The following is an 18,683-nucleotide window of genomic DNA, read 5'->3' as shown; positions in this document are numbered from 1 at the left end:
AAATGTAGCCCACCAAGAAAGCAGCTTACAGAATACTTATTTGACCAATACTAGATTACTGCTTGTCAGTCTGGGATCCTTACCAGATAGGACTGATGGAGGAAACAGCATGTTTTATTACATGTTCATTTCTTGTTGTTGTGTTCTCATTCCAGAGACTGATTTGATGAAACTCTCCATGTTACTCTATTCAGTGCAAGATTCTTCATCTCCCAGTACCTACTACATCCTTCCGAATCTGCTTAGTGTATTCATCTCTTGGTCTCCCTCTACAATTTTTACCGTCTGTACTGCCCTCCAATGCAAAACTGGTGATCCCTTGATGCCTCAGAACAAGTCCTACCAACCAATCCCTTCTTCTAGTTAAGTTGTGCTACAAATTTCTCTTCTCCCCTATTCTATTCAATACCTCCTCATTAGTTATGTGATCTACCCATCTAATCTTCAGCATTCTTCTGTAGCACCACATTTCGAAAGCTTCTACTCTCTTCTTGTCCAAACTATTTACTGTCCGTGTTTAACTTCCATACATGGCTACACTCCATACAAATACTTTCAGGAACATCTTCCTGACACTTAAATCTATACTCGAGGTTAATAAATTTCTCTTCTTCAGAAATGCTTTCCTTGCCACAGCCAGTCTACATTTTATATCCCAAATAGCAAAACTCATTTACTAGTGTCTCATTACCTAATCTAATTCCCTCAGCATCACCCGATTTAAATCAACTACATTCCATTACCTTCATTTTGCTTTGATTGATGTTCATCTTATATCCTCCTTTCAATACACTGTGCATTCCGTTCAACTGCTCTTCCAGGTCCTTTGCTGTCTCCAACAGAACTACAATGTCATCAGCGAACCTCAAAGTTTCTATTTCTTCTCGATGGATTTTAATTCCTACTCCAAATTTTTCTTTTGTTTCCTTTACTGCTTGCTCAATCTACAGATTGAATAACATCGGGGATAGGCTACAACTCTGTCTCACTCCCTTCCCAAACACTGCTTCCCTTTCGTGCCCCTTGATTCTTATAACTGTACAAATTGTAAATAGCCTTTCGCTCCCTGTATTTGACCCCTGCGACCCTCAGAATTTGAAAGAGAGTATTCCAGTCAACATTGTCAAAAACCTTTCTCAAGGTCTACATATGCTAGAAACATAGGTTTACCTATCCTTAATCTATCTTCTAAGATAAGTCGTAGGGTCAGTATTGCTTCACGTGTTCCAGTATTTCTACAGAATCCAAATTGATCTTCCTCGAGGTTGGCTTCTACCAGTTTTTCCATTTGTCTGTAAAGAATTCGTGTTAGTATTTTGCATCCATGACTTCTTAAACTGACAGTTCAGTAATTTTCATACCTGTCAACACCTGCTTCAGGGCTGGTTCTGCCAAGGCTATCAGTAGTTTTTATGGAATGTTGTCTACTCCCAGGGACTTGTTTTGACTTAGGTCTTTCAGAGCTTTGTCAAACTCTTCAAGCAGTATCATATCTCCCATTTCATCTTCATCTACATCCTCTTCCATTTCCATAATATTGTTTTCGAGTACATCACCCTTGTATAGACCCTCTGTATACTCGTTCCACCTTTCTGCTTTCCCTTCTTTGCTTAGAACTGGGTTTCAATCTGAGCTCTTGATATTCATACAAGTGGTTCTCTTTTCTCCAAAAGTCTCTTTAATTTTTCTGTAGGCAGTATCTATCTCACCCCTAGTGAGATAAGCCTCTACATCCTTACATTTGTCCTGTAGCCATCCCTGCTTAGCCATTTTGCACTTCCTGCCGATCTCATTTTTGAGACATTTGTATTCCTTTTTGCCTGCTTCATTTACTGCATTTTTATATTTCCTCCTTTCATCAATTAAATTCAATATATCTTTGGTTACCCAATGATTTCTACTAGCCCTCTTCTTTATACCTACTTTATCCTCTGCTACCTTCACTATCTCATCCCTCAATGCAACCCATTCTTCTTCTTCTGTATTTCTTTCGCCCATTCCTGTCAATCATTCCCTAATGCTCTCCCTGAAACTTTGTACAATCTCTGGTTCTTTAAGTTTATCCAGGTCCCATCTCCTTAAATTCCCACCTTTTTGCAGTTTCCTCAGTTTTAATCTACAGTTCATAACCAATAGATTGTGGTCAGAGTCCACATCTGCCCCTGGAAATGTCTTACAATTTAAAATCTGATTCCCAAATCTCTGTCTTACCATTATATAATCTATCTGAAACCTTTTAGTATCTCCAGGCCTCTTCCATGTATACAACCTTCTTTCATGACTCTTGAACCAAGTGTTAGCTATGATTAAGTTATGCTCTGTGCAAAATTCTACCAGACAGCTTCCTCTTTTATTTCTTACCTCCATTCTATATTCACCTACTACATTTCCTTCTCTTGCTTTTCCTACCATCAAATTCCAGTCACCCATGACTATTAAATTTTCATCTTCTTTCATTATCTGAATAATTTCTTTTACCTCATCATACATTCCATCAATCTCTTCATCATCTGCGGAGATAGTTGACAGATAAACTTGTGCTACTGTGGTAGGTGTGGGCTTTGTGTCTATCTTGGCCACAATAATGTGTTCACTATGCTGTTTGAAGTTGCTTACCCACACTCCTATTTTTTTATTCATTATTAAACCTACTCCTGCTTTACCCCTATTTGATTTTGTATTTATAACCCTGTATTCACCTGACCAGAAATCTTGTTACTCCTGCCACCAAACTTCACTAATTCCCACTATATCTAACTTTAACCTATCCATTTCCCTTTTTAAATTTTCTAACCTACCTGCCAGATTAAGGGATCTGACATTCCACGCTCCGATCCATAGGACGCCAGTTTTCTTTCTCCTGATAATGACGTCCTCCTGCGTAGTCCCCACCTGGGGACTATTTTACCTCCGGAATATTTTACCCAAAAGGGCGCCATCATCATTTAACCATACAGTAAAGCTGCATGCCCTTGGGAAACATTACGGCTGTAGCTTCTCTTTGCTTTCAACCATTCACAGTACAAGCGCAGCAAGGCCATTTTGGTTAGTTTTACAAGGTCAGATTAATCAATCATCCTGACTGTTGCCCCTGCAAGTACTGAAAAGTTTGCTGCCCCTCTGCAGGCACCATGCATTTGTCTGGCCTCTCAACAGATACCCTTCCATTGTGGTTGCACCTACGTATGCCTATCTGTGTCGTTGAGGCACGAAAGCCTCCCAACCAATGGCAGAGTCCATGGTTTGTGTTCATTTAGTAAGCACAAAGGTGTCATGGAGATGCTCAGCCAACTCCAGTAGCAACCGCTGCAAGAGATGTGTTCTGCATCACAGAGTGGTTTATTGTTAAAGTTCTGAGAGCATACATTCCTAGAAGAGTCAACCAATATATTGCTTTGTCCTAAGCATATCTTCCAAAAATAACATTCAGATAAAATTAGAGTGATTCAAGCCAACAAAGAGGCTTACCAGTAATCATTCTTCCTGCAAAGCTCTCTTAACTGGAACCAGAAAAGGGAAAAGTGATAGTGGTACACAGTACCCTCCATACACTATAGGGTAGTTTGCAGAGTGTAAGTGTAGATGTAGATGTAGAAACAGGTATAGACAAATGAGGCTGTTATTTAATGGGTACCTATGTGAATAGCAAAAGGTACAGCATGTACAAGAAAACAAAAGGAAATCTCTTATGGGGTAAGAATTGAAGAAAAAATGAGAATTTAAATCAAACAGTAATAGGAGCATGACAAAATGCTGAGTGAGACAAAACTAGTTGCAAATGTCTTTTTTGAGGATGTGAGAAAATACAATGAAAACTCAGTAAGAAACTTACTGTGCATGAACACCAAGTTTCTCAGTAATTCACAACAAAAAGAAATTTGTAAGACTTTAACACATTTCCTTAAATGTCTGTATAATTCAAGAGATGTCATAGAAACACTAAAAGTTATTAATGAAAATAATGGCATTTTGGAAGAAAAGACAGAAATGTATAAATCTGTTTGAGATATGAAGAAAGAAAATGTGTCAGAAGATAATCTTTCAATAGAAGTACTTAAGACTGGAGGAAAAGTTATAAAAAAGAAAGAAAATATGTCAGAAGATAATCTTTCAATAGAAATACTTAAGGCTGCAGGAAAAGTTATAAAAAAGGAACTGTTTACAGAAAGTTTGAAAAAAAGATATGGTTTCCAAGATTGTAAATAACACTTATTGTTGTTCTCCACAAGGAGCTGAACAGATAGGACATGAAAAACTTTCGACCCATCAGGCTTCTTTTTCATCATGTACAAGACATTCACTCAGATTTCCACCAACTGTACAAAAAAAAATTAGGGAAACAATACTAAATTTTCATCAGGCAAAGAAGGAAGGGTGGTTTTAAGGGCCATATAATGCACTATTTGCAAACTATGAACAATATTGTAGAACAGAATGATGAATATGAATTATCATTTTGTCTGCAGTACATAGATATTGATAGCTTTTGGCTCAGTTTAAAAAAAAAATCTTTACTAACAGTTACTGACAACTAAGATACTGACTCAAAATATATTAAAGTATGCATAATTAATATACAGAAATTCATATATGTCAATGCCAAAGCTTCTGCAGCTTCTAGTAGCCTTCATCAGGATAGTAAGACTTTAAAAAATTGGAAGAGGTGTCAGACCAGGAGACTCATAACACCAAAAACTAATCTCCACAGTCCTAGAAGTCCATTGAATGAGAAAACAAGGAATGATTACATCTTAATGGATATCTGAACCACCATTTTCCTGCTGGCAGCATTGCATGGCTTCAACAACAAATGTTTTGAGCAGAGTAATTTTGAAACGTGACCTGAAAATTAATTATGATAGAATAAAACAATGTAAAAGAAAAATATTTTCAAGAAAACAGTACAAATTAGCAATGAAGTCATAGAACCAGTGGGCAAGTTTTGTATGAAGGGGAACTGAGAGTGAATGAGCAGATAGCAAGCTAGAAAAGTAGGAATACACCAGTACATCCTGTAAACCAAACTGAGTTTGCATATCTTAGCTTCTGATGTGTCTCAGAGGGAATATCTACAATCAGTACCTACTGTAAGTTTTGACTTATGAACATTTAATGTAGAAACCATTCAAAAGCTGTGGACTCACTATCAACTACAAGAGAGATCCATGTTGGGAATTATTAGATGTGTCATAAAAAGAAACAAACCAATCAGTGAACAATTTGGAGTGAAGAAGTAACTATGACTAGAATGTAAATTAATTTAAGGAGGGTGTGACATGTAGATGAATGGACGGTACATATATCAAAGGAATTCTTTGTTGGATTCCAGGGCACAAAAAGACTGTTGATGATGAAGATGAACTAAAAACTGCTTTTAATCATTCATCCATTGACCAAGTGTCATTTGTGAGTGAGACAAATGGTACTAAGTGAAATGTAATATAAAATTATTTAACTATAAATTCTCTCAAAAGGATAAAGTGTATTGACCTAAAGGAGGTCTAGATCAATAAATTATTGTGTATCTAATGCAAAACACAATAAATTAAAGTGTATCTAATGCAAAACACAATAAATTGTTGTGTATCTAATGCAAAAAACAATAAATTATTATGTATTTAATGCAAAACACAATCTTTCATTGCCAGGTTTAGTGTTTGCTTTGTGCTTATGCAATACACAGCAAGCAACACTTCAGAACATCCAATGCATTTTTTCAAGTTACCTGCAACTCCATGTACTGGGCAAGTTTGTCTGTGTCAGATTCAAATTTATTCCTTTGCTGCCTCTTCCACCTAGCTGTTAGTCACCCCCCAGTTCTCCACCCTTCTCTTCTCACCGTGTCTCTATTTGACAGAACCTCTCACACTAGTTGAGCTGCAGCATGTGACGTAGCCATGGATGTGTCTGTGTGTCCTGTTCACTTCTGATAACTGATTTCAGCCAGAATAGGTCAGGTAATCTTCAGGTCTAAAAATTAATTTAAAAAAAAATTACCTGTGTCCTACATATGGTAAATGTATCAATAACAAAGTAACTAAAATAGATTATAACTCAATGTATCAGTACCTGGTTACCTAAAAACTCTTTACAGCAACTGTTTCTTGTCATCAGCTGAATGATTATAGGTACCTGGACAATTATATAAACTTGATAATGCTGCAAGGTGGCACTTGTGTTTTACAAAACTGACTGGAAACTATTTCTTTGCCCTTGAAACATTCATTATAATATGGGAAAGTATGTGTTCTAACCTTAATCAGTGAACATGCACAATTAACAGCACATGACTCCACAGTGGGCTTAATGAGGCTGCTGCACATTGGTGCACAACACAGAAAGTGCTGCACCATGTGCCAAACAGCCATATATAAGCTGGTGTACTTGGGCCCTCAGCAGAATAATGTTTATGGTTCAGATGTACGCTCCATGTTAGACAACAAGTTGATGGACTTCTGGTTTATATGTGTTTGTACTAATTATTACATCATTCAGTGTCTTAGTATATCCCTGCATGTGGAAATAGAATAAAAGTTGTTGGTTGGAATTGTGATATTGTGTTTCTACAATGTTACAATATTTTTGTCAACAAGTGAGGTATTCAGATCCCCAAGCTTTGTTTCTTGTTTCGCTATGGCCAATATGTCAATGGAAGAAATTCTTCAGTCTCCTGTTGAACAGCAGAAATTTCCACAAACCACCTGGCACTAAACAATTTGGCATCATCACTGATGCGCCAGGGCTCACTGCCGTTGATGCACCCCCACTGCTTCCTCCATATGATGTTACTGCAGAAGAATGTGATTCATATAAAAAATGCCTTCAGCAACATTTGCAAGCTTTTGGAGTCATCAGTCCCAATGTGTTAAGGCTTTCTTTCTGTCAAGGGTATCTCCTTGTGTTTATCACCTTTTGTGTCAGCTTTATCCCCTTCAAGAACCTGCCAGTTTCTCTTTTGATGAAATGTGTCAGTTGCCCTCTACTTATCACTGCAAATGCACTCATGTAATTGCTGCTTGTGTTGAGTTCTACCATTGTTGAAAGTGGCTGCATCAGTTGTAAAGAGCTGGGGCAGTGGAACTCCATGGGCTAAGTCATTGTTGCCAGCTTGTTACTGAAGCTCACTGGGACTCATATGCTGATCTGATGGTTTGTGATGCTATAAATACCCTGCACCTGCTGGAGGTTTTGAACATTGCCCAGTCTCATTTTGATGTATCTAGGGAAGCAGGAACTCAGATAGAAGCTTGGTGTGAAATAGATATTGTTGCTTCTTGTTCTCAGCCACTGTTAGTTAATTCACAGGAGGGAAGATGATATCACAGTCATGGAACCACGGTCTAACAGCAGCAGTCAACATCACAACAGCAGCCATGTATTACTCTCCCGTTGTGCCCTTTTTGTTTTGTGAAACATGAGCATTGTATAAAGTGCAACCATTGTATTAAAAAAAAAAGGTGGGTGGGGGCAGGGAACAGTGTTTCCCAAATGATGGCAGCCCCAAACAAACTATGTATTGAAGTATGGACAAGATGTTAAAAATGCAAGTGGACATAGATGTAGCAGTGACTTTCCTAAAGTCCCAAACCTATGTGGATCTTGGATCACTGGTGTTGTCCCTTGTCTTGAGTCAGTTGGTGAATTGCAAAAAACAAATACCCATACTGGGACAGTTCTCTACTTACATAGTGTGTAAAGCAGTTGTTCAGCCTTTGACCTCTCTAGCAGTGGATGAAGCCAACACTGAAAACTAATTGGGCTACATGTCTCTAAAATTTTTGTTGTCTCTATTTCCAAAGAAGTGCATCTGGTATCAGATCAAGTTCCATGTAAGCAACTGGATGCACTCTTCTCTATCAATTTCAAGGATCATATCATAATTAAATCGACTGTGTGCCCCCCATTATTTTCATACCCACTCAATCCCAGTAGCTTTTCGGCTGCAGGTCGTATTAGAACTAGGCAGTCTTATATTTTTGGGTGTTATCACACCTGTATCGTCTAGCAAATAGTCTACTCTTGCTAATGAGTGTTGCAAAACTTAACTGGAACCTTCACCTCTGTGCTGATTTTAAGAAGTCTGTAAATTGATATATATCCCTTACCCTATCAGGATGAAGTATTAGTGTGTCTTTCTGGGGGCCAGTATTTTTCCCAATGGACTTGTCTGAGGTTTACTTGCAAATGCTTCTGGATGATGCTTCCAAACATATCCTCATAGTGAATTCCCACATCAGTTTATACCAGTTCCAGTACATTCCATTCAGTGTAGCTGGCGCCTCTGCTATTTTCCAGCTATTTTTGGAGTGATTCATGGCCTCAGTGCCAAGTTGCGTTAACTGCTTGGATGATATTGTGGTCTCTGAGTCATCAACAGATGAACACTTTTGGAACCTTCAGGCCTTGGTCACATTGCTACAGGGTCCCAGGTTGAAATGTAACTTGTACAAATCTCAATTTTTTCTGCTGTCATCTATCTTGGTTTTGAAGTCTCACATCCTGGCATCAAGACTTTGTGCCAGTGTGTTGACACAATTATGGCTTTGCCGCAACCTACCAGTGTCAAGGAGTTGCAGGCCTTTCTTGGAAAGACTGTGTATTACCATACATTTCTTCTTGATGTGGTCACAATGACTCAGCTGCTTCATATTCCCTTACATTGAGGTGTTCTTTTTCTATGGTTGCCCACCTGCGAGCAAGCTTTTACGTTGTTAAAGTCAAAATTATACTTGGCAACTTTGGCTGCCTTCCAGCCATGCCAAAATCTCGTTTTGCCCAAAGATACCTCCCATGACAGCCTTTGGGCCATTCTCACATGCAAAAAATCATGGGTGGTTCCAAATACCCTATTGAACATGCTTCCAAAACCCTGAATCAGGTGCAACAACACTACCCGCAGAAACAAAAAGGAGTTCTTGCAATTGAGTATGCAATCAAAAATTTTCATGTTTTCCTTTATAGCTTTATGTTTCATTGGCTTACTGATCTGAAACCTCTGGTTTCTCTCTTCCATCCTTTGGCATTGCTACTTGACTTAGTGGTCCATCATCTGCAGTGCTATAACTAAGTTGTGCTATAACTATGAGTGCTATAACTATGAGTTTCATTTCCACTCCACAGCACAACAAGCTAATTTAGATCTCTTCCTTGACTGCCAATTGGTCCCAGTCCAGCATTTGATCAGGATGAACTATTGTGTTTCCATTTAGACATTGAAGCCCAGAACACCATCAGGGTGTCTACGTGGACATGGAAAAAAAATTCCCGGATTTTTCCTGGATTTCCTGGTTAAAAATACACTTTGTCCTGGGCGAAAATACACTTTTTCCATGTTAAGTGACCATATACTATTCTTTGGCACTGTAAAACTCATCAACCCTCTGAATGTTTATGGTTTTATATACCGACGTAGAATTTCCTGCCACTTTGGGGGAGGGGGGAACACGTTTTGAAACACCTTTATGTGCAGCAATATGTAGGCTGCATATTTTTGTATTACGAAGGTATAAATTCGAATTCCACCAAATACTGCATGTTACTTTTCGAAGCATTGAAATTGTCGAGATTGCTATGCATTTTTGTAAGCCACTCATAACTCATGTCATGTGATCTCGCCAGATGATGACAGCATAGGACACGTGATGTAGTCAGTCAATAGCAAGATCACTCTTACGTAGCGCAAAAACTCAAATAAGAAAAGTTAATGGTTTAAATTAATATACATAGCATTCACATACAATATTGATCTCCAAAATAAATAAGCTGGAAGAGAAGATAAGCTTCCACATATAATGTAGATCTTTTCTGTGCGTGATATACTTTAAAATACATCACACAAATGTGCCAGTAAAATTTTTAATAATGACGTAAATGTGTGATCTTCTGAGCTCAAAATTTTTCTACATGGCCGTCCTCAAAGAATTGATTTTTACATGAGAGAAACACTTTGTTATTTAAGAAATCCATCGTACATTCTCACACATAGTTCACCTTGTGTAAAAGGAAATTTCCTTTTATTGTATGTAACGCTTTTCAAACCACCGTCTCAATATTTTTCCGCTACCTGTTACAAATAGGTTCGTTTCAGCAGTTGCAAGAGAGCGCCAGATAACAGTCGTCACCGCGCGATGATGCAGGAAGGGCATATGTTCATTTGCGTAAAACATTAAAAGATCTTACATTATGTCATAAAAGAAACAAGACATCAAAGGATACTCGAAGAGTATCAGAATTTCGTGAAACACACTAAAATGTATAATGCGGCTTATAGTGCACATTCGTATGTCAGATTCAGATGTAAATTTTCTTGGAGTACTGGTATTGTATTATCTCATGTTTGGTTCTTTATTATGGCATACGTTCATACGTGTACTTGAAGTCAGCGAACAGTTGAAACCAGCCAACTGTGTGAAATTAAACAGTTCATTTCAATTAAACTGACTACCTCAGCAGAAAAGATTATTAAAAGCCAAATCTCTTTAGCAAACCAACAAAGATAACTTCATTGTTCTGCAAGGTGATTAATGCTTGACTGTCAGAAAGGTGGAAATAAAATCTGAAACTAATGACATATTTTGGCCATCCGTAATTATGTGAACACATTTTAATTCATTTGATATCTCCTGGCCATGAAAATTCATTTTATCATTTAACGTGAGAGCAACAAACTAAGAGGAAGCAACAAAATCACTGAACGTAAACACAGGTCACGTGGAGACGACCCACCTCCCCACCACAACTCAGACTGCTCTGTGCATCAGGCCCAGTTTTACTATATTTCCGAACCGGGGCAATATTAGGTAGTGGCGCCAAGCCATACTTCTGTAACAAGAAGCAGGAGAAGGTACTACTCATACATGACTCAACTACGCATGCACAAGAGCCCGCCCGCAAATGCTCAAAGGAATCTAATTTAAACAGTTGTCACGTCACGTTCATTGGAGGCAATTTGTTGTTATGAAGCATTGCATAGTCTTCCAAAAGCCTTTGACACATTTTGCTGTTGGCAGACACTTGTATGAGTGCTGCGTTTTGTTGTTGTATACAGCGCATTTCCTTTGCAAGTTAAGTTTATTTTACGTGTTTTTTTTTCTTCCTCTCTCGTTCATGTTTTGTTGCTGCAGTTTTATTCTGCAGTAGCAGGGTACAGTAATATCCTTTGTTAGTTTGTTAGAATATTGGTTCTTACCACTCAAAATCACAAAAATTTAACTGAAATCTAAAACAATGAAAAATTCCCGGAATTGGAAACGATTCCCGGGTTTTTCCCGGTTTTCTTTCGGATGAAAAAATTCCTTGTTTTTTCCCGGATCTCCCGGTTGTCCCGGGTTGTATACACCCTGACCATGGATGGTTTTCCCATTATGAGTTCTTGGATATCATCAGCTGTCATGGATAGTCCTGTCTTACATCAGGTTGTTCAATTTGCCCAATGTGGTTGGCCAGATAAAAACCACCAGGCTGGGCATCAGATCCCTTGTGAAATTATTATGGCCTCTGCCATCATGTCTTCATTCCTGAGGGTGTGTTACTATTGGTTGCACAAGAGTTGGTACTTAGGGTTGTGAGCCCATCCACATTGTGGCAGTATGTCATGAACCTTGTCCGCCTGAGCCACTGGGTTGTTTCTCGTACAAAACTGCTGGCCTGCTGCAATGAGTTTAGGCCAGGTATTGACAATGAGATCATGTGTATTATGTCAGCCTGCCCACAGAGTGTCACTCATCAGTTGGCACTGTGGGCACCTCTTTCCCCAAAGCAACCCTCCTCCCCCCTCCCCCCCTCCCCCCGAACCACTGGGAGTGTATCCATGCTGATTTTGTGGGTTCATTCTTAACTCCTTTTGGCTTGTAATAGTTGATGCTTTCTCAGAATTTGCTTATGGGGATCACTGCCCATCGATATCTAAGACAGCTACGGTCATGGCCCTCACAAAGATTTTTTCCTTGGAATGATTGCCATATATATTGGTAATTAACAACAGCCCACAGTTTTTGTCTCAGGATTCTGAAGATTTTTTAACAAAGAGTGGCATACAGAAAGTTACAGCCCCTCCATCTCATCCTCAATCAAATTGTGATTTGGAATGGCTGGTCCACACTTCCAAAACTCAGATGAAAAAATATATCATTCAGTTTTCACCTGAGGATTGCATGATAGACCCTTGAGCTCCTATAGGTTCACTCCTGTTGGTGACCATAGCCTGGCAAAAGTTGCTTTACATCTGTGAGACCCGTACACTGTTTCACCTACCCCAGCCAATGACTGGATACCTGCTGGTGCCTGCATCGAAACAGTTCCATCCAGGCTCCACTGTCTGGGCCAGTGGGTTTGGCCAGCACCCTAAATGAATACCTCCAATGGCGAGCTGTGATGACACTATGACCAGCTCCATGCATGCATTACTGACCATGCAGCTGAGACCTTGCCACCCCACAGTTGCCTCCACCATCTGCTCTGGTCCCCACAACACAGTCCGCACACACTGCAGCTTCTGTGTTGTCTTCATTCTGGATGCTGCTGTCACCAGGCAGGGCATTTAGTGCCAGGCTGCCTGCATCTCCACAGCCCCTGTTGCCACTGCTGCCACCACCACCTTTGCTTTCTGTGCTGCTTCCATCACTGAGTGCCGGCCTGGATGTTGACATGGACACAGCAACTCCATTACCAGTGTTCCCTTACAGTCTCTTGCAGGGGAATGGGCACTGTGCCTGTCCATGCCCATGCCATTTCAGACTGTATTCTCCTGTGACAGCATGATATCTGCTCCAGCAGTCATCCTTTACTAGTGACAACATAGACATTTTATGGTGACATTTCCCTCAAGGGAAAAGGAGCACACATAATTAAACAGCACGTGCCTCCATGGCCAGCCTAAAGAGGCCACCATGCACCAGCACAGCAAGCACGGTGCCCTGCGCTCAACAACCATATGTAACCTAACATGCCAGGGTTCTCAGCAGAGTAATGCTTATGTGTCAGATGTATGCTCTATGTACTTATGGTATTTGTAATATTACTTCATTCAGTGTCTTAGTATATCCCTGCATGTGGAAATGGAATAATAGTTGGTTGGAATTTGATACTGTGTTTGTGGAGTGGTACAGCAGTATAATTTAAAATGTGAAAGTTTCTTTGTAAGTAAAACCAGTTATAATTCTTGCACATTGAATGGTATATGGTGTTGACTACGATCTTAAAGTTATAAAAAGCTTCAGTCTTAGTGTAGGGGGCTTGTGTTTGCATAAGGAAGTTTGGTAGCACAAATCCTTGTCTAAAAAATGAGGGTTCATTTTTATTATTTGTTTTTTTCTTAATAGGTTGTAATTTTTTACAGCACAGCTTAGTCTCATCTGCAGTGACACAGTTGCAATGTTTCAAATATATTATCTTAGCCACCTGTACTCATATCTGCTTGTCTGCTGGTGTGCTATGAGCCAGTGTCAATGACAAGTGTGATGTTTCCCAGTAGCTAATATTTCTATTTTTAACAAATTTCATAGTGGAAATCTTTGTCTCAAAGACAAGGGCAATTCCTGTTAATCATTTATGTTTTACTTGTTGTTTTAATTCCAATTTTATTAATATGATGGATAGGGAGTATGCATGCTGTGCATGGGCACAAGAGGAGCTGGCCACAATTCATGAACAGCTGCAGACACTATTGGCCATGATCAGCCATCTGTAAGTTGCTTCCTCAGGGTGTAGTGCTGGCAAGGAAACTGGCACGTTGCAAGGAACACCTCAGATATCATATGTTTTGCCCTCAGGCTATGCTGCTGGAACAGCTACCAGAGCACCTGATGTGAAGGGATAGCACTCACCTCAGAGTGAGTGGAAGGCTGTAATCAATTCAAGGCACTTGAGGTGGAGAGTGAATGTGTGTGGAAAAGTGGTCGTTCCTCCAGCAGGGTCTAAACAGGTACACAGGAGGCAATGGGATTGCTAGTTATTGAGAGATCCAATATTTGCTGCATTATGGAGCCCCCTTAGGGACGTAGTGTCCAGGGATAGAAAGAAGTCTAATACACCCATGATATGTCTGCCTGGGGGCCTCATCTGAGATGAGGAGGAGACAATGCCTGTAATTATCATGGATACAGGGTGCAGTCATCTGTAACTTGCACCTCATCTAGGCACCAATGATGCCTATTGCTTGGATTCTAAGGCTATCTTCAGTTCATTACAGCAGCTGGTCTGGTTCATAGGGTGCAACATAGCTTACAGTTTCCATTATCACACCCAAAATTGATTAGCGTCCTTTGATTTGGAGCCAAGTGGTTGGTCTCAATCAGAGGCTCTGTTGATTCTATATTGGTCGTGGCTACAGATTTCTGGACCTGTGTTATGGGGTGGAGAGTTGTAGGACCCTCTTGATAGGTCACAGGTGCAATACAAAGGGAAAGCAGCTACCCAGGTAGCAGTTCAGCCCCCTCAACCCCACCCCCCTCCATGCCAGGCTATAATTTAAGGTCTTCCAATGAAGGCTCACCAGTTGTTACAAAGACAATGAAATCAGATTATGTACAAAGTAAAGAATATCAAAATTTTAACAGTCAGTTCCTAAAACATTTGTAACAATGTCCCTGAACTTATTGCTCTCCAGGAAAAAAAAAATCTTGGAACTCAAAGTAGAAAGCTCAAAAATATTTAATGAGGCATGAAGTCCATAGTTATTTAGTCTCATGTTCCACTGATCACTTGCATGATAAATTATTATGATTCATATAAAAAATTAACTTGTAAATATGGCTAAATGAAGCCCATATATATTAACACCGCAGATATGAGTTAGAAATTCCTACCATCAACTTTTACACATTACAATAAAAGTGATACAAAATACAAGGAATCTTTCAAAGAAGAAACGCTTTCAGATTGTTTTCAAATTTTACTTTTCTGTGTATCAGACATTCTATATCACTTGGCAAGTGCTCACAAATTTTTTTTGCAGCCTCATGGGCCCCTTTTTGTGCTACGGATTATTTTAATGTGGAGTAATGAAAGCCATTTTTTTTTCTATTGGTATTATTATTATGTACATCATGGTTCCTTTTGAACTGCAGTGTATTATTTCCAACAAATTTCACAAGGGAATAAATATACTTGAAGCAATAGTCAAAATGCCTAACTACTTAAACAGATGATCATGGGTAACAACACATATTATTCTTAACAACATGTTTTCAACCAATGAAGTCTTGTTTTCTTAAAGATGATTTACCCAGGACATTATTCCATATGACACTACTGAATGAAAATGTGTCAGCTCATTGATTTGTCTGTTCCCAAGATTTGCCAATATTCTAAGTGAAAATGTCGATGAATTAAGTGTTTTAGGAGTTTTAAAATGTGTTTTTCCCATCTACATTCTCATCAACTACATTTTTGTAATTTCTAGCCTGCTGATTATTTCCTTGCCATGTGTTACATTTACCAGTGGTATAGTACCTCTAGATGTAGAGAAGTCTCTTTTTGAAATGTGAGTATTAATATTCACAGAAAACCAGTCAACAATAATTTTAAGAAAGTTTTTTACCATTTCTTATGTTGCTGTATGTATCCTTGGACTGACTGGAATTTCTCCCCAACCAGAAGGATGTCCCAATTACATTGGTTGAATTACTAAGTTTGGTTAGAGACAATATTATCTTTTGGTTGGCTCTGCTATCAATTGTATAAAACCCCAATTTATGTAGGAGAATATAATTATGTGACATAGTCAGCATGAAATTGCATCACAATGTTGACAGCTTTCATTTTGTGAAATGTGGGATATTTACATGGACATGGATCCAGGGTTGGGTTCTGGAAGGGGAGGGGGGGCTCATAGTTTCTTACTTTCTTGCAACCAACTCCTGAAAATAAAGGACGTTAAAAAGATTATTCCATATTTTGAGATGTGGTAGTATGGAGCAAAACAAAACAAAAAATGGCTACTAAACATGGGTTCGAAAATGCATACCTTTTGAACTATATGTACATGTTCATCTTTGCTGCTGTGAAACATGTCTCTTCCACTACAAGCACTTTGCTACTATGAATGATCTACAGAATGCAGTAAAGAAATTAGAAAACATTATCATCATACTGTGAAACTGAAGAGTTTCTAATTTAATCAGCAGTGGTATTACATACGTTCTGCACTTGTGAGTCATCGCTAAAGCAGGTACTCAAGTAGTGTTCATTCATTGTACAGCATGTTTCTGTACCATATCTTAAACTGAGCGAGGTGGCGCAATGGTTATCACACTGGAATGACATTTGGGAGGAAGACAGTTCAATCCCATGTCTGACCATCCTGATTTAAGTTTTCTGTGATTTTCCTAAATTGCTTCAGTCAAATGTCACAATGGTTCCTTTGAAAGGGCAAGGCTGACTTCTTTCCCCATCCTACCCTAATCTGATGAGACCAATGACCTCGTTGTTTGGTCTCTTCCACCAAATCAACCAACCAATCAATCATATCTTATGGAATAAACAATTTCTCAAAAGGACTAGGTTGGTAATGCATGCACTTGCAGGTACTGATTATTAATGTGGCTTGCATACAACAAAGATTTCAAATGCCCTACAACCAAAAATCCACAGGATTAAGATTAGGGGTACATAATGGCTAATGTACTTGACCTCTCTGACCAATTTATTCTCCATTAAATGTTTGTGTGAGATGTTCATGGACACTTTGCAGAAAATATGGGCTGCTGCTCCATCATGCATGAATCACAACTCCAGCTGTTGTTGGAATGGTACCTCCTCTAGCAGAAGAGCAAGTTGTTTGACAGGAACTGAAGATATTTTGCACCAGTCAACCTATTTGGTAGTATGTAAGATCCTATTAGTCTACTGACAATAATACCTACCCATACATTAACTGAAAGTCAGCACTGATGCCTGACTTCTTCAACAGTGTGTGGATTTGCATCAGCCTACAGATGTTGGTTATGAAAAGTGACAATCCCATCTCACAGGATACCTGTCATGTTTGAAAACAGTATTTTTGTTGTGAAAAGTGGATCTGCATGACATCTTTGCAACAGCTATTGGCAGAACTGCATTCTGTCATCCAGATCTTGTTGCTGCAGGGCTTAAACATGCTGTATGTGATAAGGATATAGCAACTACCCTTACAGGATTACCCTGAGTGGAGGATAACTAACCCCAATAGATGCTGAAAGTCTATGTACACTAGTTCAAGGATCTTCTTCAAGTTGTTGCAGTACTTGTTTCTCCACAAGAGGAGTACAAGTGGTGTGAGTACTGCCACAATCTGCCACCATCTGTGCTACAGAGTCAGATCCTGATAGTCACTGGAAAAGGCAGCTAAATAATTGAGCAGATGGTACACCACACTCGGATATTATACAGTCTGACAGTTGCTCCCATTTGTCAGACCATAACAGATCATGTCTGCCATTTTCTGTATGGAATGATTGACTTCCAGCCAGGATAAATCTACAATGTATAAGCATTTCACAAACCTATCAAAACACAAAGTGGTCCCATTAGAACTAATGTAAGTACTGCACTTACCCAGAACTGTGAATATGCTTTCCAGTAACAACGCTAAGAAGTGTGTCACAGTAATGAAGGTGAGCAAGTACTCATAGTTCTTAAAGCATACATTTTACAGCCACTGTGTATTGGACATTTTTTCTTGTTTTGATCCTGTATAATTTGCTGTCACTCCCACTTGTAATGTATGACAGTTAGCTACAACTTAATAACAATATCACCTATGAAATGTTTTAAAAATTATAATAATTTTTAAATTAATGTTTAGTACATCAGTTTAATGTAACATAGAAAAATAATCAACGTGTGACATAAAATCAAAGCGAGCAGTCACTGTTAACAGTATTTTACTTACTGCTACAACTGTGAATGTGACTGGAGTATGATTATGTGAGTATGTAAGTGAGAGGGATTCTGCATCTTGCTTTATCTAGGAGAATATTGTGGTTCACACAGTCCACTGACTTAGACAGGTCACATAAATACCAACCATTGCTGTTTTGTTGTACTGAAAATATATGTTAAAAAGTATAGAAGGGGAGTTTTCACTGCAGTTGACAAAAATACAAAGTCTATAAAGGTTGAAATTGAATCTGAGTGTCAAATTATGTGGCTGTGAGTAACCAGCCTAGGTGGACACAAGTTAATTATCAGATTTTTTCTTTGCCATTCGATTCTGCTATAAAAGTTGTAGAATCATTCAAAGAACATCTAATCTCTGCAGTGTCTTAGTACATCGTTCCTTGCCAGGAAGCAGAGAAAATTTTGGCCCTGCACAAAACTGGTAAGAAGGCTGAAGGATTTATAGCACTCCTGTGTATTCACACTGAAATTAGCTAGACAACAGAATTTCAAGAAGCTACACAGAAAACTTTATTTCTTAATTAATGCAATGGTGACTTCAACCTATCTATAGAGTGGGTCGCCAATGAATCCACTGCTGTTGGTATAGACAGGCAGTCTTGAGAAACAATACTGAAAACATTTTTGAAAAACAGTCTTGAGCAACTAGTTTGACAACCAATATGCAATGTAATTATTTTAGACCTTGTAGCTACAAACATTCCTGACCTTTTCCTCAGTATGGAGACAAGGATTAGGGATCTTGATGTCATCATACAGATGAAGTTTAATGAAGTTAATAAACCCATCATGGTGGCTGGGAGAGT

This window comes from Schistocerca piceifrons, chromosome 6 (genome assembly GCF_021461385.2).
Source record: "Schistocerca piceifrons isolate TAMUIC-IGC-003096 chromosome 6, iqSchPice1.1, whole genome shotgun sequence".
Lineage (NCBI taxonomy): Eukaryota > Metazoa > Arthropoda > Insecta > Orthoptera > Acrididae > Schistocerca > Schistocerca piceifrons.
Note: the sequence above shows the minus strand (reverse complement) of the source record.